Source organism: Phyllobates terribilis, unplaced genomic scaffold, assembly GCF_046119375.1.
Source record: "Phyllobates terribilis strain yellow unplaced genomic scaffold, ASM4611937v1 Scaffold_734__1_contigs__length_741531, whole genome shotgun sequence".
Taxonomy (NCBI): Eukaryota; Metazoa; Chordata; class Amphibia; order Anura; family Dendrobatidae; genus Phyllobates; species Phyllobates terribilis.
Window position 1 is genome coordinate 605,062 of NW_027363494.1, and position 22,634 is coordinate 627,695.

Here is a 22,634-nt window from a genome sequence, read left to right on the forward strand (position 1 = left end):
TGCTATCTATCTAGCTCTCCCTCTATACTTCCTTTTGGATAAACAGACATATTAGGCAAGCATTTTGGAGCTTTCACCTAAATAACTACAGGTGGTGAGATAAGCTGCACAATATAATTGACCTTTCAGTATATTGTTGCACACACACCATCTATTTAGCAAATGCCCTTGTTATCAACAGCAGCCTTTTAAACTCACCTGAGCTAACAGGTATGTGAGCTGGTTACTCTGCTGCGCTTAAAATTTCTTTTTTGGTTTGCTACAATGCCTTTTCTGAAACGTTGTCTCCCTCTGCCGGAACACTGACTTCTTTCATTTAATGCCTGCAGACTATAAAAGAGAAACCAACCCAAAAAGTTTGGTTGATTAGTCTGTGGCATTCTTTTAAACTGTTGCTTATGGCGGTCTCTGTGAGCTTCTCAGTGACATTCAGCCATCCAGGTATCCCGCCTGCAGTAGACGGAATGTGGCAATGGAACGCTGGCTGCGCGTGTCATAATAGGCTCTGAGCCTTTATATACCTGCGCACAGCAGCAGCCACCTTCAGTCTGCTGCTGGACAGCCAGCAGCAGCAGCAGCAGGAGAGGTAATTAATCAGCAACCCTCCTGCTAAGGGTAGACAGCTGCTCGTTCCACCCCCCCCCCGCCTTAATTGGTTCTCCTCCCTTCCAACGGTGTTGAGGCGGGTGGGAACAGCCGGGGGTTGAGGGTACTGTGCTAAAAGAGGTGGAGTTATGCAGATCTAAAACGCGTGGATTGCAGCAGCAGCAAGCCGAAAAGTGCAGGCATGTGAGGGATCTAGAGGTTGACAGCATGTCTTCTTAACGGGAGTCCAGGTGGCCATCTCCACAAATGGACTTTTCAGAATCCTTGGGTGGCACCGTAGTCGGAAACCAATTCTGGTTATCGCTTCTCGGCCTTTTGGCTAAGATCAAGTGTAGTATCTGTTCTTATCAGTTTAATATCTGATACGTCCCCTATCTGGGGACCATATATTAAATGGATTTTTAGAACAGGGAGATGGAAAAAGAGCTTGCTCTGTCCACTCCACGCATTGACCTGGTATTGCAGTATCTCCAGGACCGGTGCACCCCTTCTTTAATGCAGTTTCTAAAATCAGAAAGAATTGAATTCAATGCTTTTTGTTCATTTTGCTTGTTTGTCGGATTTTGGGATGGACTCTTTGGCTTTGCTTTTCTTCTCCTCATTGGATTTTTCATGTTAAAAGTTGCAGAAGCCAGATGACAAGCTCATTTTGGTTCAACTTCAGCAACTGTGCATTGCATTGCCATGTAATGTAATGTAATGCAATGCTATCTATCTAGCTCTCCCTCTATACTTCCTTTTGGATAAACAGACATATTAGGCAAGCATTTTGGAGCTTTCACCTAAATAACTACAGGTGGTGAGATAAGCTGCACAATATAATTGACCTTTCAGTATATTGTTGCACACACACCATCTATTTAGCAAATGCCCTTGTTATCAACAGCAGCCTTTTAAACTCACCTGAGCTAACAGGTATGTGAGCTGGTTACTCTGCTGCGCTTAAAATTTCTTTTTTGGTTTGCTACAATGCCTTTTCTGAAACGTTGTCTCCCTCTGCTGGAACACTGACTTCTTTCATTTAATGCCTGCAGACTATAAAAGAGAAACCAACCCAAAAAGTTTGGTTGATTAGTCTGTGGCATTCTTTTAAACTGTTGCTTATGGCGGTCTCTGTGAGCTTCTCAGTGACATTCAGCCATCCAGGTATCCCGCCTGCAGTAGACGGAATGTGGCAATGGAACGCTGGCTGCGCGTGTCATAATAGGCTCTGAGCCTTTATATACCTGCGCACAGCAGCAGCCACCTTCAGTCTGCTGCTGGACAGCCAGCAGCAGCAGCAGGAGAGGTAATTAATCAGCAACCCTCCTGCTAAGGGTAGACAGCTGCTCGTTCCACCCCCCCCCCGCCTTAATTGGTTCTCCTCCCTTCCAACGGTGTTGAGGCGGGTGGGAACAGCCGGGGGTTGAGGGTACTGTGCTAAAAGAGGTGGAGTTATGCAGATCTAAAACGCGTGGATTGCAGCAGCAGCAAGCCGAAAAGTGCAGGCATGTGAGGGATCTAGAGGTTGACAGCATGTCTTCTTAACGGGAGTCCAGGTGGCCATCTCCACAAATGGACTTTTCAGAATCCTTGGGTGGCACCGTAGTCGGAAACCAATTCTGGTTATCGCTTCTCGGCCTTTTGGCTAAGATCAAGTGTAGTATCTGTTCTTATCAGTTTAATATCTGATACGTCCCCTATCTGGGGACCATATATTAAATGGATTTTTAGAAGAGGGAGATGGAAAAAGAGCTTGCTCTGTCCACTCCACGCATTGACCTGGTATTGCAGTATCTCCAGGACCGGTGCACCCCTTCTTTAATGCAATTTCTAAAATCAGAAAGAATTGAATTCAATGCTTTTTGTTCATTTTGCTTGTTTGTCGGATTTTGGGATGGACTCTTTGGCTTTGCTTTTCTTCTCCTCATTGGATTTTTCATGTTAAAAGTTGCAGAAGCCAGATGACAAGCTCATTTTGGTTCAACTTCAGCAACTGTGCATTGCATTGCCATGTAATGTAATGTAATGCAATGCTATCTATCTAGCTCTCCCTCTATACTTCCTTTTGGATAAACAGACATATTAGGCAAGCATTTTGGAGCTTTCACCTAAATAACTACAGGTGGTGAGATAAGCTGCACAATATAATTGACCTTTCAGTATATTGTTGCACACACACCATCTATTTAGCAAATGCCCTTGTTATCAACAGCAGCCTTTTAAACTCACCTGAGCTAACAGGTATGTGAGCTGGTTACTCTGCTGCGCTTAAAATTTCTTTTTTGGTTTGCTACAATGCCTTTTCTGAAACGTTGTCTCCCTCTGCTGGAACACTGACTTCTTTCATTTAATGCCTGCAGACTATAAAAGAGAAACCAACCCAAAAAGTTTGGTTGATTAGTCTGTGGCATTCTTTTAAACTGTTGCTTATGGCGGTCTCTGTGAGCTTCTCAGTGACATTCAGCCATCCAGGTATCCCGCCTGCAGTAGACGGAATGTGGCAATGGAACGCTGGCTGCGCGTGTCATAATAGGCTCTGAGCCTTTATATACCTGCGCACAGCAGCAGCCACCTTCAGTCTGCTGCTGGACAGCCAGCAGCAGCAGCAGCAGGAGAGGTAATTAATCAGCAACCCTCCTGCTAAGGGTAGACAGCTGCTCGTTCCACCCCCCCCCCCCCGCCTTAATTGGTTCTCCTCCCTTCCAACGGTGTTGAGGCGGGTGGGAACAGCCGGGGGTTGAGGGTACTGTGCTAAAAGAGGTGGAGTTATGCAGATCTAAAACGCGTGGATTGCAGCAGCAGCAAGCCGAAAAGTGCAGGCATGTGAGGGATCTAGAGGTTGACAGCATGTCTTCTTAACGGGAGTCCAGGTGGCCATCTCCACAAATGGACTTTTCAGAATCCTTGGGTGGCACCGTAGTCGGAAACCAATTCTGGTTATCGCTTCTCGGCCTTTTGGCTCAGATCTGTAATGGGTCTAGTCATTTGGCTGTCTGTGCGTTAACTCTTGGCCCTGTGGCATCGCCATTTTATGGCTTAAGCCACTTGCTGCTATAAGGAGTTGGCCAGTAGACACGACTAGCGATAATGGGACGCATTCGATACGCTGGGCCCGGTGAGGCTCGAGTGAAGTTTGGAATCCAGATTGATGTGGAAGAAGGCAAAGAAGGAATCTTTACCCTCAGCTTCGTGGTGAAGGAGATTTTGTTTGGACTCCTTGAAGTGAAGAAGGAAGAAATCTTGTGCCTCCAGCAATTCAAAAGCAAGTATAATCTTGTATTTACTTCTATGGCTGTTTGCAACAATTTCTATGATTGTTTGAAAAAGAATCTGGACAATCAATATTTGGATGGGCTGACTTTTGTCATCTTGTATTGCTCCAAAGAGGTACCTCTGACTGTTTTCATGTACAACCCACATGTGGACTTGGCTTTGATTTATGCCTTTCTAAATAGGCACTGCTATATTACCAAGGTGGCAGTAAAAGTCATGAATGAGGAGGAACTATGGACCGGTAAATATCGTTTCATGGTCAAGTTCCGGGAAAGTCCTGATGAACCAGGGGGTATACATTATCCTCCATCAAATTTTTCCATTGGGAGTGAGCGGGGTTACCTGTTCTTCCCCAATGCGCCCAGGTTTTGTCGTCATTGTAGGAGGTATGGCCATACTCAGGAAGCATGCGACATCAGACAGATTATTTGCAGGAAGTGCAATGAGGTGGGTCATTCTTCCAATAATTGCAAAAATGAAATAGTCTGTAACCTCTGCGGAGAGAAGGGGCATGCCTTCAGAGACTGTATATTCCATCCTGGTTCATATGCGGGGGCAGCGGGAAGGGGAAGGAGAAGAAATGAATCTCCTGCACCCACAGCTACAACTCCGACTGCTCCAACTCCGACTGCTCCGATATCTACTCTGGCTTTCCTGGATGAGGAGGAGGCTCGGGTTGCTTTTCCAGAACTGGTTCGTGTGAATGTAAGAGGAAATATGGAGCTGGCACCTGAGCCACCGGTGCAGAGGGCCGCGTCTGTGGCTTCAGATGTCAGTGAGTCTGAGACGATAACTGATGATCGTATAGGCATGGAAGTGGCCCCGGTGGAGGATCTGGAGGCTGAAATTCCAGACATGATGGTTACATTGCAGGGGGAAGAGGAGTCTGATCTGACCAGAACACCGCATGTGGCCTGGAGCGATGTCGTTTCTGACCTTGAGGAGGAGGAAGGTCAGGGGGACTTTGACCCCCAGCGGCGGGATTATAGTTCAGATGAAGATGGAGGCGCTTCAGTGAAGAAAAAGAAGAAAACTGAACCATCCTTTTCCCCTTTAAGTGACTGCAGTGTGAGTCCAGCCCGGGTGTACCCTACTGCATCCGATCCCCAAGATGTGTCTTTTTTGGGGGAAGGCACAAACTACGATATCTGCACGTCCAGCGTCCTACCCCCAGAAGGGTTAGGATGATGTACAGGTGGGCATGTTGTCGTGACCTGCCACATCAAATTAATAGATGGGTGCCCAAGTTGCTCTCAGCATCTTGTCGCTAAATGTTCGGCTGATTAAATCTGAGTCGAGAAGAGTGGCAATTTTGGACTACTTGAGCAACTTGGATGCGGACGTATACTGTGTCCAGGAGTGTGGGATCTCCGATCCCTTAAGTGAAAATGCATGGCCTTTAGGTCAAAGTGTGTGGTCTGGTTCTGTATGTAATAAAAATTGTGGGGTAGGTGTTTTGGTGAAGGGTTATAGTGTTAAGATAGAAAGTTACATGGTGGTGGAGGCGGGGAGGTGTGTAATATGTGAGTTAAATTGTAGGGGGTGGAGGGTGAGGGTGGTAAATATGTATGCACCAATAGATAAAGGGGAGAGGCTGGAAATTTTTGAGAAATTATGTTTTTTTTTATCTGGCAAAATGCCAATAATTTTTGTTGGAGATTTCAATTGTGTGACGGAGGGGGATAAGATGGATGTTACAGGTAAAAGACTCAAGAGTCTTGTGGCGGATTTTTCCTTACAGGATGCTGCGGAAGTTTTTTTAGGTAATCCACCTCCTGCGACCTATAAGGCCGACAGGGGAGGCATAGAGTCTAGAATAGACCGTATCTTCTTTTCTTCACAAAATGTTATTTGTAGGAATTTCCAGCAGGAAGATGTTCCCTTCTCTGACCATGTGTGTTTGAGGGCACGTCTAGAAGGTAAGATTTCTTTTGTATATGGTGGTGGCGTGTGGAAACTTAATGTGCGTTTGCTGGAAGATAATAGGATCATGCGTGATTTTAGGCGAATGTATGTTAGGTGGAGGGATAAAAAAAGTGATTTCAGGAATGTGCTTGAGTGGTGGGACTGGATGAAGAGTGAGATTGTTTTTTTCTTTAGAAAAAGGGGCAGGAGGAAAGCAGCAATGAATAGAGCAAAATTTAATGATTTAAGCTCTAGACTGGAGTGGCTGAGGAAGTTAAGGATGATTGGAGTGGATGTGGATGTTTTGATGTGTCAAGTGAAAGAAGAGATTAAGAAATATATTGAGGGTAAAGGGAAAGAAATTATTTACCGTTCTAAGATTGAACATTTGGAGAAAAATGAGAAATGCACAAGGTTTTTTTTCAAAAAAGTTTTTGGGAAGAAAGTAGATATGGATGAGGTGGTGAATGGTGATGGGGTGTGTGTGAGTGGGAAGGATGTGATGCAGGAGGTGGTGTTGTTTTATAAGGAGTTGTATGGGGAAAAATGGGTTGATGATAGGATGTTGACTGATGCTTTGGGGTGTTTAGAAGGTTGTTTGGGTGAGGATGAACGTGAAATATTGGATGATGTAATTGTGTTGGATGAAGTTAAAAAAGTGGTGATGTCTGCGAGTAAGAATAAAACACCTGGGAAGGATGGACTGCCCGTGGAGTTATATGTTAAGGAATGGGACACGATGGGAAATGACTTATTGGAGGTGTGCCAGTATATGTTCACGGAGAATATGTTGAGTGAATCTATGAGAGATGGGGTGGTGGTTTTGGTTCATAAGAAAGGTGATAAAAAGGATTTGGGGAATTGGAGGCCAATCACCCTTTTGAATGCAGACTATAAGGTGTTTAGTAAATTGTTGGCTAGCCGGATGCGGGAAGTGATTGGCGGTGTGGTGGATGAAGATCAAGTGTGTGCAGTGCCTGGGAGAAGTATGACTGAAAATTTGGTGTTGTTGCGTGATGTGATTGGGGATTGTATGAGTCGTAAGCAGAAATGTTTGTTGTTTTCGGTTGATTTTGAAAAAGCTTTTGACCGTGTGTCACATAGCTTTATGTTTAAGGTTTTGTCTAAGATGGGTTATTCCAGGAATTTTGTAAACTGTGTTAGGAGTTTGTATTGTAATGTTTCAAGTGAATTTTTGGTGAATGGGTGGTTGAGTGAGAAAGTGAGAATTAAATCAGGAGTGCGTCAGGGGTGCCCTATGTCCCCTTTTTTGTTTATTAATGTGATTGAAGTGTTGATGTGTATGGTTAGGAAGGATAAGGTTATGAGAGGTGTGATGATTCCTGGGAGTAATGGAAAGGATGTGAGAATTCTAGGTTACATGGATGATGTAGTGATTGTGAGTGGGAATATGGCTGCGATGAGTAGGGCAAGGTTGATATTAAGTTTGTTTTGTAGTGTCTCAGCTTTTAAGGTCAATTGGACTAAGAGTTCCTTTAAATGTTTTGGTGAGAGGAATGTACGGATGGATGGTGTGAGGTGTGAGGATGGTGCAATAAAGGTGCTTGGGATTAAGTTTAATGATGATTTGAAAGGAAATGAGAGTTGGGAAGATTGTGGGGTGAGAGTGGTGCGCAAGTTGAATTTTTGGCGAATGAGAGAATTAACTCTGACTGGGAAAGTTCTGATTGTTAAGGCGGTTATTTTGCCTATTTTGTTGTTTGTTGCGAATGTATATCCTGCTGCTTTTAAGAAAATTAGGAAAACTGAGAAATTTATCTTTAATTTTCTTTGGGGAAGTCGCATGGAGAAATTGAAACGGGAATATGTCTATAAGTTATGTGTAAATGGTGGTTTGGATTTTCCAAATATTGATTTCTTTTTAGGGATTAGTTACGTGAAAATGGTGGTGGTGGTTCTAGGGAAAAGTAATAAGTGTGCTTATATGATGAAGTATTCGGCTGGATGGATGCTTTATGGCTTAAAGTGGGTCAAAAGGGATGCTAGAGTGCCTGTTGCTTTTAAGTGTCCTGTATGGTATGGTTGTGTTGAGAATTTTGTAAGGAAGTATGATTTGTTGTCCGTTAACATGAGTGATTTTAGGCAAAAGAAGAAAGTCATTAGGATGGTGCGTGAGCGTGAGGTGGTATGTAATATCAATGGGTTGAGAGGGGAGGAAGTAACCGAGATGTGGAGAAAATTAAGTATAGATGGTGTGACTAACAGACAGAGAGATATCGCTTGGATGATATTGCATGACATTTTGCCTGTTAGAGATGTGCAAAAGAAGAGGGATTTAGTTAAATCTGAGGTATGCCCGAGGGATGGATGTGGTTTGAGAGAGCATGTTAGACATATGGTATGGGATTGTGATTTTGCATATGATGTATGGAAGGGTATAGGGGGACTTTGCAAGGAATTGGTGGGTGTAAAGTATGTTAATTGGAAACTTGCTATGTTTGGGATGGGTGCATGTAGTAGAATTAAGGATAGGATTTTATGGTTGTTGGTGGTGTGTGTAATTGAAAGTTTGTGGGATGCGAGGAATTTGTTAGTTTTTAAAAGTAAGAAAATGTCAGTTAATGAATGTTTGAGATTGATTCTGTCACGTATGTATGTAATATACCTCTGGGATCAGGAACGTGGAAGTATTATAGATGCTGAAGGGATCTGGAAGTTTAAAAAGTGGAGGTTTTTGGTAAAGTTTAATTAGTAGTGTATAATGTACCGGATGATAAGGTTTGGTTTTATTTTTGATTATATACCAAGTGTGATGAAAGGCTAAGTGTCAATGAAAGGCTTTTGTAAGTCGAATTGATTGAGCTTATGCTCCGGCCTATCTGATTTGGTTTAAAAAAAAAAAAAAAAAAAAAAAATCTGTTCTTATCAGTTTAATATCTGATACGTCCCCTATCTGGGGACCATATATTAAATGGATTTTTAGAACAGGGAGATGGAAAAAGAGCTTGCTCTGTCCACTCCACGCATTGACCTGGTATTGCAGTATCTCCAGGACCGGTGCACCCCTTCTTTAATGCAGTTTCTAAAATCAGAAAGAATTGAATTCAATGCTTTTTGTTCATTTTGCTTGTTTGTCGGATTTTGGGATGGACTCTTTGGCTTTGCTTTTCTTCTCCTCATTGGATTTTTCATGTTAAAAGTTGCAGAAGCCAGATGACAAGCTCATTTTGGTTCAACTTCAGCAACTGTGCATTGCATTGCCATGTAATGTAATGTAATGCAATGCTATCTATCTAGCTCTCCCTCTATACTTCCTTTTGGATAAACAGACATATTAGGCAAGCATTTTGGAGCTTTCACCTAAATAACTACAGGTGGTGAGATAAGCTGCACAATATAATTGACCTTTCAGTATATTGTTGCACACACACCATCTATTTAGCAAATGCCCTTGTTATCAACAGCAGCCTTTTAAACTCACCTGAGCTAACAGGTATGTGAGCTGGTTACTCTGCTGCGCTTAAAATTTCTTTTTTGGTTTGCTACAATGCCTTTTCTGAAACGTTGTCTCCCTCTGCTGGAACACTGACTTCTTTCATTTAATGCCTGCAGACTATAAAAGAGAAACCAACCCAAAAAGTTTGGTTGATTAGTCTGTGGCATTCTTTTAAACTGTTGCTTATGGCGGTCTCTGTGAGCTTCTCAGTGACATTCAGCCATCCAGGTATCCCGCCTGCAGTAGACGGAATGTGGCAATGGAACGCTGGCTGCGCGTGTCATAATAGGCTCTGAGCCTTTATATACCTGCGCACAGCAGCAGCCACCTTCAGTCTGCTGCTGGACAGCCAGCAGCAGCAGCAGCAGGAGAGGTAATTAATCAGCAACCCTCCTGCTAAGGGTAGACAGCTGCTCGTTCCACCCCCCCCCCCGCCTTAATTGGTTCTCCTCCCTTCCAGCGGTGTTGAGGCGGGTGGGAACAGCCGGGGGTTGAGGGTACTGTGCTAAAAGAGGTGGAGTTATGCAGATCTAAAACGCGTGGATTGCAGCAGCAGCAAGCCGAAAAGTGCAGGCATGTGAGGGATCTAGAGGTTGACAGCATGTCTTCTTAACGGGAGTCCAGGTGGCCATCTCCACAAATGGACTTTTCAGAATCCTTGGGTGGCACCGTAGTCGGAAACCAATTCTGGTTATCGCTTCTCGGCCTTTTGGCTAAGATCAAGTGTAGTATCTGTTCTTATCAGTTTAATATCTGATACGTCCCCTATCTGGGGACCATATATTAAATGGATTTTTAGAACAGGGAGATGGAAAAAGAGCTTGCTCTGTCCATTCCACGCATTGACCTGGTATTGCAGTATCTCCAGGACCGGTGCACCCCTTCTTTAATGCAGTTTCTAAAATCAGAAAGAATTGAATTCAATGCTTTTTGTTCATTTTGCTTGTTTGTCGGATTTTGGGATGGACTCTTTGGCTTTGCTTTTCTTCTCCTCATTGGATTTTTCATGTTAAAAGTTGCAGAAGCCAGATGACAAGCTCATTTTGGTTCAACTTCAGCAACTGTGCATTGCATTGCCATGTAATGTAATGTAATGCAATGCTATCTATCTAGCTCTCCCTCTATACTTCCTTTTGGATAAACAGACATATTAGGCAAGCATTTTGGAGCTTTCACCTAAATAACTACAGGTGGTGAGATAAGCTGCACAATATAATTGACCTTTCAGTATATTGTTGCACAAACACAATCTATTTAGCAAATGCCCTTGTTATCAACAGCAGCCTTTTAAACTCACCTGAGCTAACAGGTATGTGAGCTGGTTACTCTGCTGCGCTTAAAATTTCTTTTTTGGTTTGCTACAATGCCTTTTCTGAAACGTTGTCTCCCTCTGCTGGAACACTGACTTCTTTCATTTAATGCCTGCAGACTATAAAAGAGAAACCAACCCAAAAAGTTTGGTTGATTAGTCTGTGGCATTCTTTTAAACTGTTGCTTATGGCGGTCTCTTTGAGCTTCTCAGTGACATTCAGCCATCCAGGTATCCCGCCTGCAGTAGACGGAATGTGGCAATGGAACGCTGGCTGCGCGTGTCATAATAGGCTCTGAGCCTTTATATACCTGCGCACAGCAGCAGCCACCTTCAGTCTGCTGCTGGACAGCCAGCAGCAGCAGCAGCAGGAGAGGTAATTAATCAGCAACCCTCCTGCTAAGGGTAGACAGCTGCTCGTTCCACCCCACCCCCCGCCTTAATTGGTTCTCCTCCCTTCCAACGGTGTTGAGGCGGGTGGGAACAGCCGGGGGTTGAGGGTACTGTGCTAAAAGAGGTGGAGTTATGCAGATCTAAAACGCGTGGATTGCAGCAGCAGCAAGCCGAAAAGTGCAGGCATGTGAGGGATCTAGAGGTTGACAGCATGTCTTCTTAACGGGAGTCCAGGTGGCCATCTCCACAAATGGACTTTTCAGAATCCTTGGGTGGCACCGTAGTCGGAAACCAATTCTGGTTATCGCTTCTCGGCCTTTTGGCTAAGATCAAGTGTAGTATCTGTTCTTATCAGTTTAATATCTGATACGTCCCCTATCTGGGGACCATATATTAAATGGATTTTTAGAACAGGGAGATGGAAAAAGAGCTTGCTCTGTCCACTCCACGCATTGACCTGGTATTGCAGTATCTCCAGGACCGGTGCACCCCTTCTTTAATGCAGTTTCTAAAATCAGAAAGAATTGAATTCAATGCTTTTTGTTCATTTTGCTTGTTTGTCGGATTTTGGGATGGACTCTTTGGCTTTGCTTTTCTTCTCCTCATTGGATTTTTCATGTTAAAAGTTGCAGAAGCCAGATGACAAGCTCATTTTGGTTCAACTTCAGCAACTGTGCATTGCATTGCCATGTAATGTAATGTAATGCAATGCTATCTATCTAGCTCTCCCTCTATACTTCCTTTTGGATAAACAGACATATTAGGCAAGCATTTTGGAGCTTTCACCTAAATAACTACAGGTGGTGAGATAAGCTGCACAATATAATTGACCTTTCAGTATATTGTTGCACACACACCATCTATTTAGCAAATGCCCTTGTTATCAACAGCAGCCTTTTAAACTCACCTGAGCTAACAGGTATGTGAGCTGGTTACTCTGCTGCGCTTAAAATTTCTTTTTTGGTTTGCTACAATGCCTTTTCTGAAACGTTGTCTCCCTCTGCTGGAACACTGACTTCTTTCATTTAATGCCTGCAGACTATAAAAGAGAAACCAACCCAAAAAGTTTGGTTGATTAGTCTGTGGCATTCTTTTAAACTGTTGCTTATGGCGGTCTCTGTGAGCTTCTCAGTGACATTCAGCCATCCAGGTATCCCGCCTGCAGTAGACGGAATGTGGCAATGGAACGCTGGCTGCGCGTGTCATAATAGGCTCTGAGCCTTTATATACCTGCGCACAGCAGCAGCCACCTTCAGTCTGCTGCTGGACAGCCAGCAGCAGCAGCAGCAGGAGAGGTAATTAATCAGCAACCCTCCTGCTAAGGGTAGACAGCTGTTCGTTCCACCCCCCCCCCCCCGCCTTAATTGGTTCTCCTCCCTTCCAACGGTGTTGAGGCGGGTGGGAACAGCCGGGGGTTGAGGGTACTGTGCTAAAAGAGGTGGAGTTATGCAGATCTAAAACGCGTGGATTGCAGCAGCAGCAAGCCGAAAAGTGCAGGCATGTGAGGGATCTAGAGGTTGACAGCATGTCTTCTTAACGGGAGTCCAGGTGGCCATCTCCACAAATGGACTTTTCAGAATCCTTGGGTGGCACCGTAGTCGGAAACCAATTCTGGTTATTGCTTCTCGGCCTTTTGGCTAAGATGAAGTGTAGTATCTGTTCTTATCAGTTTAATATCTGATACGTCCCCTATCTGGGGACCATATATTAAATTGATTTTTAGAACAGGGAGATGGAAAAAGAGCTTGCTCTGTCCATTCCACGCATTGACCTGGTATTGCAGTATCTCCAGGACCGGTGCACCCCTTCTTTAATGCAGTTTCTAAAATCAGAAAGAATTGAATTCAATGCTTTTTGTTCATTTTGCTTGTTTGTCGGATTTTGGGATGGACTCTTTGGCTTTGCTTTTCTTCTCCTCATTGGATTTTTCATGTTAAAAGTTGCAGAAGCCAGATGACAAGCTCATTTTGGTTCAACTTCAGCAACTGTGCATTGCATTGCCATGTAATGTAATGTAATGCAATGCTATCTATCTAGCTCTCCCTCTATACTTCCTTTTGGATAAACAGACATATTAGGCAAGCATTTTGGAGCTTTCACCTAAATAACTACAGGTGGTGAGATAAGCTGCACAATATAATTGACCTTTCAGTATATTGTTGCACACACACCATCTATTTAGCAAATGCCCTTGTTATCAACAGCAGCCTTTTAAACTCACCTGAGCTAACAGGTATGTGAGCTGGTTACTCTGCTGCGCTTAAAATTTCTTTTTTGGTTTGCTACAATGCCTTTTCTGAAACGTTGTCTCCCTCTGCTGGAACACTGACTTCTTTCATTTAATGCCTGCAGACTATAAAAGAGAAACCAACCCAAAAAGTTTGGTTGATTAGTCTGTGGCATTCTTTTAAACTGTTGCTTATGGCGGTTTCTGTGAGCTTCTCAGTGACATTCAGCCATCCAGGTATCCCGCCTGCAGTAGACGGAATGTGGCAATGGAACGCTGGCTGCGCGTGTCATAATAGGCTCTGAGCCTTTATATACCTGCGCACAGCAGCAGCCACCTTCAGTCTGCTGCTGGACAGCCAGCAGCAGCAGCAGCAGGAGAGGTAATTAATCAGCAACCCTCCTGCTAAGGGTAGACAGCTGCTCGTTCCACCCCCCCCCGCCTTAATTGGTTCTCCTCCCTTCCAACGGTGTTGAGGCGGGTGGGAACAGCCGGGGGTTGAGGGTACTGTGCTAAAAGAGGTGGAGTTATGCAGATCTAAAACGCGTGGATTGCAGCAGCAGCAAGCCGAAAAGTGCAGGCATGTGAGGGATCTAAAGGTTGACAGCATGTCTTCTTAACGGGAGTCCAGGTGGCCATCTCCACAAATGGACTTTTCAGAATCCTTGGGTGGCACCGTAGTCGGAAACCAATTCTGGTTATCGCTTCTCGGCCTTTTGGCTAAGATCAAGTGTAGTATCTGTTCTTATCAGTTTAATATCTGATACGTCCCCTATCTGGGGACCATATATTAAATGGATTTTTAGAACAGGGAGATGGAAAAAGAGCTTGCTCTGTCCACTCCACGCATTGACCTGGTATTGCAGTATCTCCAGGACCGGTGCACCCCTTCTTTAATGCAGTTTCTAAAATCAGAAAGAATTGAATTCAATGCTTTTTGTTCATTTTGCTTGTTTGTCGGATTTTGGGATGGACTCTTTGGCTTTGCTTTTCTTCTCCTCATTGGATTTTTCATGTTAAAAGTTGCAGAAGCCAGATGACAAGCTCATTTTGGTTCAACTTCAGCAACTGTGCATTGCATTGCCATGTAATGTAATGTAATGCAATGCTATCTATCTAGCTCTCCCTCTAGACTTCCTTTTGGATAAACAGACATAGTAGGCAAGCATTTTGGAGCTTTCACCTAAATAACTACAGGTGGTGAGATAAGCTGCACAATATAATTGACCTTTCAGTATATTGTTGCACACACACCATCTATTTAGCAAATGCCCTTGTTATCAACAGCAGCCTTTTAAACTCACCTGAGCTAACAGGTATATGAGCTGGTTACTCTGCTGCGCTTAAAATTTCTTTTTTGGTTTGCTACAATGCCTTTTCTGAAACGTTGTCTCCCTCTGCTGGAACACTTACTTCTTTCATTTAATGCCTGCAGACTATAAAAGAGAAACCAACCCAAAAAGTTTGGTTGATTAGTCTGTGGCATTCTTTTAAACTGTTGCTTATGGCGGTCTCTGTGAGCTTCTCAGTGACATTCAGCCATCCAGGTATCCCGCCTGCAGTAGACGGAATGTGGCAATGGAACGCTGGCTGCGCGTGTCATAATAGGCTCTGAGCCTTTATATACCTGCGCACAGCAGCAGCCACCTTCAGTCTGCTGCTGGACAGCCAGCAGCAGCAGCAGCAGGAGAGGTAATTAATCAGCAACCCTCCTGCTAAGGGTAGACAGCTGCTCGTTCCACCCCCCCCCCCCCCCGCCTTAATTGGTTCTCCTCCCTTCCAACGGTGTTGAGGCGGGTGGGAACAGCCGGGGGTTGAGGGTACTGTGCTAAAAGAGGTGGAGTTATGCAGATCTAAAACGCGTGGATTGCAGCAGCAGCAAGCCGAAAAGTGCAGGCATGTGAGGGATCTAGAGGTTGACAGCATGTCTTCTTAACGGGAGTCCAGGTGGCCATCTCCACAAATGGACTTTTCAGAATCCTTGGGTGGCACCGTAGTCGGAAACCAATTCTGGTTATCGCTTCTCGGCCTTTTGGCTAAGATCAAGTGTAGTATCTGTTCTTATCAGTTTAATATCTGATACGTCCCCTATCTGGGGACCATATATTAAATGGATTTTTAGAACAGGGAGATGGAAAAAGAGCTTGCTCTGTCCACTCCACGCATTGACCTGGTATTGCAGTATCTCCAGGACCGGTGCACCCCTTCTTTAATGCAATTTCTAAAATCAGAAAGAATTGAATTCAATGCTTTTTGTTCATTTTGCTTGTTTGTCGGATTTTGGGATGGACTCTTTGGCTTTGCTTTTCTTCTCCTCATTGGATTTTTCATGTTAAAAGTTGCAGAAGCCAGATGACAAGCTCATTTTGGTTCAACTTCAGCAACTGTGCATTGCATTGCCATGTAATGTAATGTAATGCAATGCTATCTATCTAGCTCTCCCTCTATACTTCCTTTTGGATAAACAGACATATTAGGCAAGCATTTTGGAGCTTTCACCTAAATAACTACAGGTGGTGAGATAAGCTGCACAATATAATTGACCTTTCAGTATATTGTTGCACACACACCATCTATTTAGCAAATGCCCTTGTTATCAACAGCAGCCTTTTAAACTCACCTGAGCTAACAGGTATGTGAGCTGGTTACTCTGCTGCGCTTAAAATTTCTTTTTTGGTTTGCTACAATGCCTTTTCTGAAACGTTGTCTCCCTCTGCTGGAACACTGACTTCTTTCATTTAATGCCTGCAGACTATAAAAGAGAAACCAACCCAAAAAGTTTGGTTGATTAGTCTGTGGCATTCTTTTAAACTGTTGCTTATGGCGGTCTCTGTGAGCTTCTCAGTGACATTCAGCCATCCAGGTATCCCGCCTGCAGTAGACGGAATGTGGCAATGGAACGCTGGCTGCGCGTGTCATAATAGGCTCTGAGCCTTTATATACCTGCGCACAGCAGCAGCCACCTTCAGTCTGCTGCTGGACAGCCAGCAGCAGCAGCAGCAGGAGAGGTAATTAATCAGCAACCCTCCTGCTAAGGGTAGACAGCTGCTCGTTCCACCCCCCCCCCCCCGCCTTAATTGGTTCTCCTCCCTTCCAACGGTGTTGAGGCGGGTGGGAACAGCCGGGGGTTGAGGGTACTGTGCTAAAAGAGGTGGAGTTATGCAGATCTAAAACGCGTGGATTGCAGCAGCAGCAAGCCGAAAAGTGCAGGCATGTGAGGGATCTAGAGGTTGACAGCATGTCTTCTTAACGGGAGTCCAGGTGGCCATCTCCACAAATGGACTTTTCAGAATCCTTGGGTGGCACCGTAGTCGGAAACCAATTCTGGTTATCGCTTCTCGGCCTTTTGGCTAAGATCAAGTGTAGTATCTGTTCTTATCAGTTTAATATCTGATACGTCCCCTATCTGGGGACCATATATTAAATGGATTTTTAGAACAGGGAGATGGAAAAAGAGCTTGCTCTGTCCACTCCACGCATTGACCTGGTATTGCAGTATCTCCAGGACCGGTGCACCCCTTCGTTAATGCAGTTTCTAAAATCAGAAAGAATTGAATTCAATGCTTTTTGTTCATTTTGCTTGTTTGTCGGATTTTGGGATGGACTCTTTGGCTTTGCTTTTCTTCTCCTCATTGGATTTTTCATGTTAAAAGTTGCAGAAGCCAGATGACAAGCTCATTTTGGTTCAACTTCAGCAACTGTGCATTGCATTGCCATGTAATGTAATGTAATGCAATGCTATCTATCTAGCTCTCCCTCTATACTTCCTTTTGGATAAACAGACATATTAGGCAAGCATTTTGGAGCTTTCACCTAAATAACTACAGGTGGTGAGATAAGCTGCACAATATAATTGACCTTTCAGTATATTGTTGCACACACACCATCTATTTAGCAAATGCCCTTGTTATCAACAACAGCCTTTTAAACTCACCTGAGCTAACAGGTATGTGAGCTGGTTACTCTGCTGCGCTTAAAATTTCTTTTTTGGTTTGCTACAATGCCTTTTCTGAAACGTTGTCTCCCTCTGCTGGAACACTGACTTCTTTCATTTAATGCCTGCAGACTATAAAAGAGAAACCAACCCAAAAAGTTTGGTTGATTAGTCTGTGGCATTCTTTTAAACTGTTGCTTATGGCGGTCTCTGTGAGCTTCTCAGTGACATTCAGCCATCCAGGTATCCCGCCTGCAGTAGACGGAATGTGGCAATGGAACGCTGGCTGCGCGTGTCATAATAGGCTCTGAGCCTTTATATACCTGCGCACAGCAGCAGCCACCTTCAGTCTGCTGCTGGACAGCCAGCAGCAGCAGCAGCAGGAGAGGTAATTAATCAGCAACCCTCCTGCTAAGGGTAGACAGCTGCTCGTTCCACCCCCCCCCCCCCGCCTTAATTGGTTCTCCTCCCTTCCAACGGTGTTGAGGCGGGTGGGAACAGCCGGGGGTTGAGGGTACTGTGCTAAAAGAGGTGGAGTTATGCAGATCTAAAACGCGTGGATTGCAGCAGCAGCAAGCCGAAAAGTGCAGGCATGTGAGGGATCTAGAGGTTGACAGCATGTCTTCTTAACGGGAGTCCAGGTGGCCATCTCCACAAATGGACTTTTCAGAATCCTTGGGTGGCACCGTAGTCGGAAACCAATTCTGGTTATTGCTTCTCGGCCTTTTGGCTAAGATCAAGTGTAGTATCTGTTCTTATCAGTTTAATATCTGATACGTCCCCTATCTGGGGACCATATATTAAATGGATTTTTAGAACAGGGAGATGGAAAAAGAGCTTGCTCTGTCCACTCAACGCATTGACCTGGTATTGCAGTATCTCCAGGACCGGTGCACCCCTTCGTTAATGCAGTTTCTAAAATCAGAAAGAATTGAATTCAATGCTTTTTGTTCATTTTGCTTGTTTGTCGGATTTTGGGATGGACTCTTTGGCTTTGCTTTTCTTCTCCTCATTGGATTTTTCATGTTAAAAGTTGCAGAAGCCAGATGACAAGCTCATTTTGGTTCAACTTCAGCAACTGTGCATTGCATTGCCATGTAATGTAATGTAATGCAATGCTATCTATCTAGCTCTCCCTCTATACTTCCTTTTGGATAAACAGACATATTAGGCAAGCATTTTGGAGCTTTCACCTAAATAACTACAGGTGGTGAGATAAGCTGCACAATATAATTGACCTTTCAGTATATTGTTGCACACACACCATCTATTTAGCAAATGCCCTTGTTATCAACAGCAGCCTTTTAAACTCACCTGAGCTAACAGGTATGTGAGCTGGTTACTCTGCTGCGCTTAAAATTTCTTTTTTGGTTTGCTACAATGCCTTTTCTGAAACGTTGTCTCCCTCTGCTGGAACACTGACTTCTTTCATTTAATGCCTGCAGACTATAAAAGAGAAACCAACCCAAAAAGTTTGGTTGATTAGTCTGTGGCATTCTTTTAAACTGTTGCTTATGGCGGTCTCTGTGAGCTTCTCAGTGACATTCAGCCATCCAGGTATCCCGCCTGCAGTAGACGGAATGTGGCAATGGAACGCTGGCTGCGCGTGTCATAATAGGCTCTGAGCCTTTATATACCTGCGCACAGCAGCAGCCACCTTCAGTCTGCTGCTGGACAGCCAGCAGCAGCAGCAGCAGGAGAGGTAATTAATCAGCAACCCTCCTGCTAAGGGTAGACAGCTGCTCGTTCCACCCCCCCCCCCCCGCCTTAATTGGTTCTCCTCCCTTCCAACGGTGTTGAGGCGGGTGGGAACAGCCGGGGGTTGAGGGTACTGTGCTAAAAGAGGTGGAGTTATGCAGATCTAAAACGCGTGGATTGCAGCAGCAGCAAGCCGAAAAGTGCAGGCATGTGAGGGATCTAGAGGTTGACAGCATGTCTTCTTAACGGGAGTCCAGGTGGCCATCTCCACAAATGGACTTTTCAGAATCCTTGGGTGGCACCGTAGTCGGAAACCAATTCTGGTTATCGCTTCTCGGCCTTTTGGCTAAGATCAAGTGTAGTATCTGTTCTTATCAGTTTAATATCTGATACGTCCCCTATCTGGGGACCATATATTAAATGGATTTTTAGAACAGGGAGATGGAAAAAGAGCTTGCTCTGTCCACTCCACGCATTGACCTGGTATTGCAGTATCTCCAGGACCGGTGCACCCCTTCTTTAATGCAGTTTCTAAAATCAGAAAGAATTGAATTCAATGCTTTTTGTTCATTTTGCTTGTTTGTCGGATTTTGGGATGGACTCTTTGGCTTTGCTTTTCTTCTCCTCATTGGATTTTTCATGTTAAAAGTTGCAGAAGCCAGATGACAAGCTCATTTTGGTTCAACTTCAGCAACTGTGCATTGCATTGCCATGTAATGTAATGTAATGCAATGCTATCTATCTAGCTCTCCCTCTATACTTCCTTTTGGATAAACAGACATATTAGGCAAGCATTTTGGAGCTTTCACCTAAATAACTACAGGTGGTGAGATAAGCTGCACAATATAATTGACCTTTCAGTATATTGTTGCACACACACCATCTATTTAGCAAATGCCCTTGTTATCAACAGCAGCCTTTTAAACTCACCTGAGCTAACAGGTATGTGAGCTGGTTACTCTGCTGCGCTTAAAATTTCTTTTTTGGTTTGCTACAATGCCTTTTCTGAAACGTTGTCTCCCTCTGCTGGAACACTGACTTCTTTCATTTAATGCCTGCAGACTATAAAAGAGAAACCAACCCAAAAAGTTTGGTTGATTAGTCTGTGGCATTCTTTTAAACTGTTGCTTATGGCGGTCTCTGTGAGCTTCTCAGTGACATTCAGCCATCCAGGTATCCCGCCTGCAGTAGACGGAATGTGGCAATGGAACGCTGGCTGCGCGTGTCATAATAGGCTCTGAGCCTTTATATACCTGCGCACAGCAGCAGCCACCTTCAGTCTGCTGCTGGACAGCCAGCAGCAGCAGCAGCAGCAGGAGAGGTAATTAATCAGCAACCCTCCTGCTAAGGGTAGACAGCTGCTCGTTCCACCCCCCCCCCCGCCTTAATTGGTTCTCCTCCCTTCCAACGGTGTTGAGGCGGGTGGGAACAGCCGGGGGTTGAGGGTACTGTGCTAAAAGAGGTGGAGTTATGCAGATCTAAAACGCGTGGATTGCAGCAGCAGCAAGCCGAAAAGTGCAGGCATGTGAGGGATCTAGAGGGTGACAGCATGTCTTCTTAACGGGAGTCCAGGTGGCCATCTCCACAAATGGACTTTTCAGAATCCTTGGGTGGCACCGTAGTCGGAAACCAATTCTGGTTATCGCTTCTCGGCCTTTTGGCTAAGATCAAGTGTAGTATCTGTTCTTATCAGTTTAATATCTGATACGTCCCCTATCTGGGGACCATATATTAAATGGATTTTTAGAACAGGGAGATGGAAAAAGAGCTTGCTCTGTCCACTCCACGCATTGACCTGGTATTGCAGTATCTCCAGGACCGGTGCACCCCTTCTTTAATGCAGTTTCTAAAATCAGAAAGAATTGAATTCAATGCTTTTTGTTCATTTTGCTTGTTTGTCGGATTTTGGGATGGACTCTTTGGCTTTGCTTTTCTTCTCCTCATTGGATTTTTCATGTTAAAAGTTGCAGAAGCCAGATGACAAGCTCATTTTGGTTCAACTTCAGCAACTGTGCATTGCATTGCCATGTAATGTAATGTAATGCAATGCTATCTATCTAGCTCTCCCTCTATACTTCCTTTTGGATAAACAGACATATTAGGCAAGCATTTTGGAGCTTTCACCTAAATAACTACAGGTGGTGAGATAAGCTGCACAATATAATTGACCTTTCAGTATATTGTTGCACACACACCATCTATTTAGCAAATGCCCTTGTTATCAACAGCAGCCTTTTAAACTCACCTGAGCTAACAGGTATGTGAGCTGGTTACTCTGCTGCGCTTAAAATTTCATTTTTGGTTTGCTACAATGCCTTTTCTGAAACGTTGTCTCCCTCTGCTGGAACACTGACTTCTTTCATTTAATGCCTGCAGACTATAAAAGAGAAACCAACCCAAAAAGTTTGGTTGATTAGTCTGTGGCATTCTTTTAAACTGTTGCTTATGGCGGTCTCTGTGAGCTTCTCAGTGATATTCAGCCATCCAGGTATCCCGCCTGCAGTAGACGGAATGTGGCAATGGAACGCTGGCTGCGCGTGTCATAATAGGCTCTGAGCCTTTATATACCTGCGCACAGCAGCAGCCACCTTCAGTCTGCTGCTGGACAGCCAGCAGCAGCAGCAGCAGGAGAGGTAATTAATCAGCAACCCTCCTGCTAAGGGTAGACAGCTGCTCGTTCCACCCCACCCCCCGCCTTAATTGGTTCTCCTCCCTTCCAACGGTGTTGAGGCGGGTGGGAACAGCCGGGGGTTGAGGGTACTGTGCTAAAAGAGGTGGAGTTATGCAGATCTAAAACGCGTGGATTGCAGCAGCAGCAAGCCGAAAAGTGCAGGCATGTGAGGGATCTAGAGGTTGACAGCATGTCTTCTTAACGGGAGTCCAGGTGGCCATCTCCACAAATGGACTTTTCAGAATCCTTGGGTGGCACCGTAGTCGGAAACCAATTCTGGTTATCGCTTCTCGGCCTTTTGGCTAAGATCAAGTGTAGTATCTGTTCTTATCAGTTTAATATCTGATACGTCCCCTATCTGGGGACCATATATTAAATGGATTTTTAGAACAGGGAGATGGAAAAAGAGCTTGCTCTGTCCACTCCACGCATTGACCTGGTATTGCAGTATCTCCAGGACCGGTGCACCCCTTCTTTAATGCAGTTTCTAAAATCAGAAAGAATTGAATTCAATGCTTTTTGTTCATTTTGCTTGTTTGTCGGATTTTGGGATGGACTCTTTGGCTTTGCTTTTCTTCTCCTCATTGGATTTTTCATGTTAAAAGTTGCAGAAGCCAGATGACAAGCTCATTTTGGTTCAACTTCAGCAACTGTGCATTGCATTGCCATGTAATGTAATGTAATGCAATGCTATCTATCTAGCTCTCCCTCTATACTTCCTTTTGGATAAACAGACATATTAGGCAAGCATTTTGGAGCTTTCACCTAAATAACTACAGGTGGTGAGATAAGCTGCACAATATAATTGACCTTTCTGTATATTGTTGCACACACACCATCTATTTAGCAAATGCCCTTGTTATCAACAGCAGCCTTTTAAACTCACCTGAGCTAACAGGTATGTGAGCTGGTTACTCTGCTGCGCTTAAAATTTCTTTTTTGGTTTGCTACAATGCCTTTTCTGAAACGTTGTCTCCCTCTGCTGGAACACTGACTTCTTTCATTTAATGCCTGCAGACTATAAAAGAGAAACCAACCCAAAAAGTTTGGTTGATTAGTCTGTGGCATTCTTTTAAACTGTTGCTTATGGCGGTCTCTGTGAGCTTCTCAGTGACATTCAGCCATCCAGGTATCCCGCCTGCAGTAGACGGAATGTGGCAATGGAACGCTGGCTGCGCG

The 22,634-nt window shown here is 44.4% G+C and overlaps 13 non-coding genes across 13 annotated transcripts; all 13 read left to right on the plus strand.

Annotated features, from left to right (window-relative positions):
- The first annotated feature begins 905 nt into the window (after positions 1 to 905).
- On the plus strand, positions 906 to 1,096 carry LOC141237745 (U2 spliceosomal RNA). The gene has a single exon (XR_012303272.1). It is a non-coding gene; the product is annotated as a U2 spliceosomal RNA (small nuclear RNA).
- A 1,117-nt stretch (positions 1,097 to 2,213) lies between these two features.
- LOC141237833 (U2 spliceosomal RNA) lies at positions 2,214 to 2,404 on the plus strand. Its single transcript, XR_012303357.1, has one exon. It is a non-coding gene; the product is annotated as a U2 spliceosomal RNA (small nuclear RNA).
- Positions 2,405 to 8,604: 6,200 nt separating this feature from the next.
- LOC141237418 (U2 spliceosomal RNA) lies at positions 8,605 to 8,795 on the plus strand. Its single transcript, XR_012302966.1, has one exon. It is a non-coding gene; the product is annotated as a U2 spliceosomal RNA (small nuclear RNA).
- A 1,121-nt stretch (positions 8,796 to 9,916) lies between these two features.
- On the plus strand, positions 9,917 to 10,107 carry LOC141237861 (U2 spliceosomal RNA). The gene has a single exon (XR_012303384.1). It is a non-coding gene; the product is annotated as a U2 spliceosomal RNA (small nuclear RNA).
- Positions 10,108 to 11,228: 1,121 nt separating this feature from the next.
- On the plus strand, positions 11,229 to 11,419 carry LOC141237746 (U2 spliceosomal RNA). The gene has a single exon (XR_012303273.1). It is a non-coding gene; the product is annotated as a U2 spliceosomal RNA (small nuclear RNA).
- A 1,123-nt stretch (positions 11,420 to 12,542) lies between these two features.
- On the plus strand, positions 12,543 to 12,733 carry LOC141237948 (U2 spliceosomal RNA). The gene has a single exon (XR_012303468.1). It is a non-coding gene; the product is annotated as a U2 spliceosomal RNA (small nuclear RNA).
- Positions 12,734 to 13,852: 1,119 nt separating this feature from the next.
- On the plus strand, positions 13,853 to 14,043 carry LOC141237748 (U2 spliceosomal RNA). The gene has a single exon (XR_012303275.1). It is a non-coding gene; the product is annotated as a U2 spliceosomal RNA (small nuclear RNA).
- A 1,125-nt stretch (positions 14,044 to 15,168) lies between these two features.
- Positions 15,169 to 15,359, plus strand: LOC141237749 (U2 spliceosomal RNA). The gene has a single exon (XR_012303276.1). It is a non-coding gene; the product is annotated as a U2 spliceosomal RNA (small nuclear RNA).
- Positions 15,360 to 16,482: 1,123 nt separating this feature from the next.
- On the plus strand, positions 16,483 to 16,673 carry LOC141237750 (U2 spliceosomal RNA). The gene has a single exon (XR_012303277.1). It is a non-coding gene; the product is annotated as a U2 spliceosomal RNA (small nuclear RNA).
- A 1,123-nt stretch (positions 16,674 to 17,796) lies between these two features.
- Positions 17,797 to 17,987, plus strand: LOC141237392 (U2 spliceosomal RNA). The gene has a single exon (XR_012302942.1). It is a non-coding gene; the product is annotated as a U2 spliceosomal RNA (small nuclear RNA).
- Positions 17,988 to 19,110: 1,123 nt separating this feature from the next.
- On the plus strand, positions 19,111 to 19,301 carry LOC141237751 (U2 spliceosomal RNA). Its single transcript, XR_012303278.1, has one exon. It is a non-coding gene; the product is annotated as a U2 spliceosomal RNA (small nuclear RNA).
- A 1,124-nt stretch (positions 19,302 to 20,425) lies between these two features.
- Positions 20,426 to 20,616, plus strand: LOC141237752 (U2 spliceosomal RNA). The gene has a single exon (XR_012303279.1). It is a non-coding gene; the product is annotated as a U2 spliceosomal RNA (small nuclear RNA).
- Positions 20,617 to 21,737: 1,121 nt separating this feature from the next.
- LOC141237753 (U2 spliceosomal RNA) lies at positions 21,738 to 21,928 on the plus strand. Its single transcript, XR_012303280.1, has one exon. It is a non-coding gene; the product is annotated as a U2 spliceosomal RNA (small nuclear RNA).
- Positions 21,929 to 22,634: the final 706 nt, after the last annotated feature.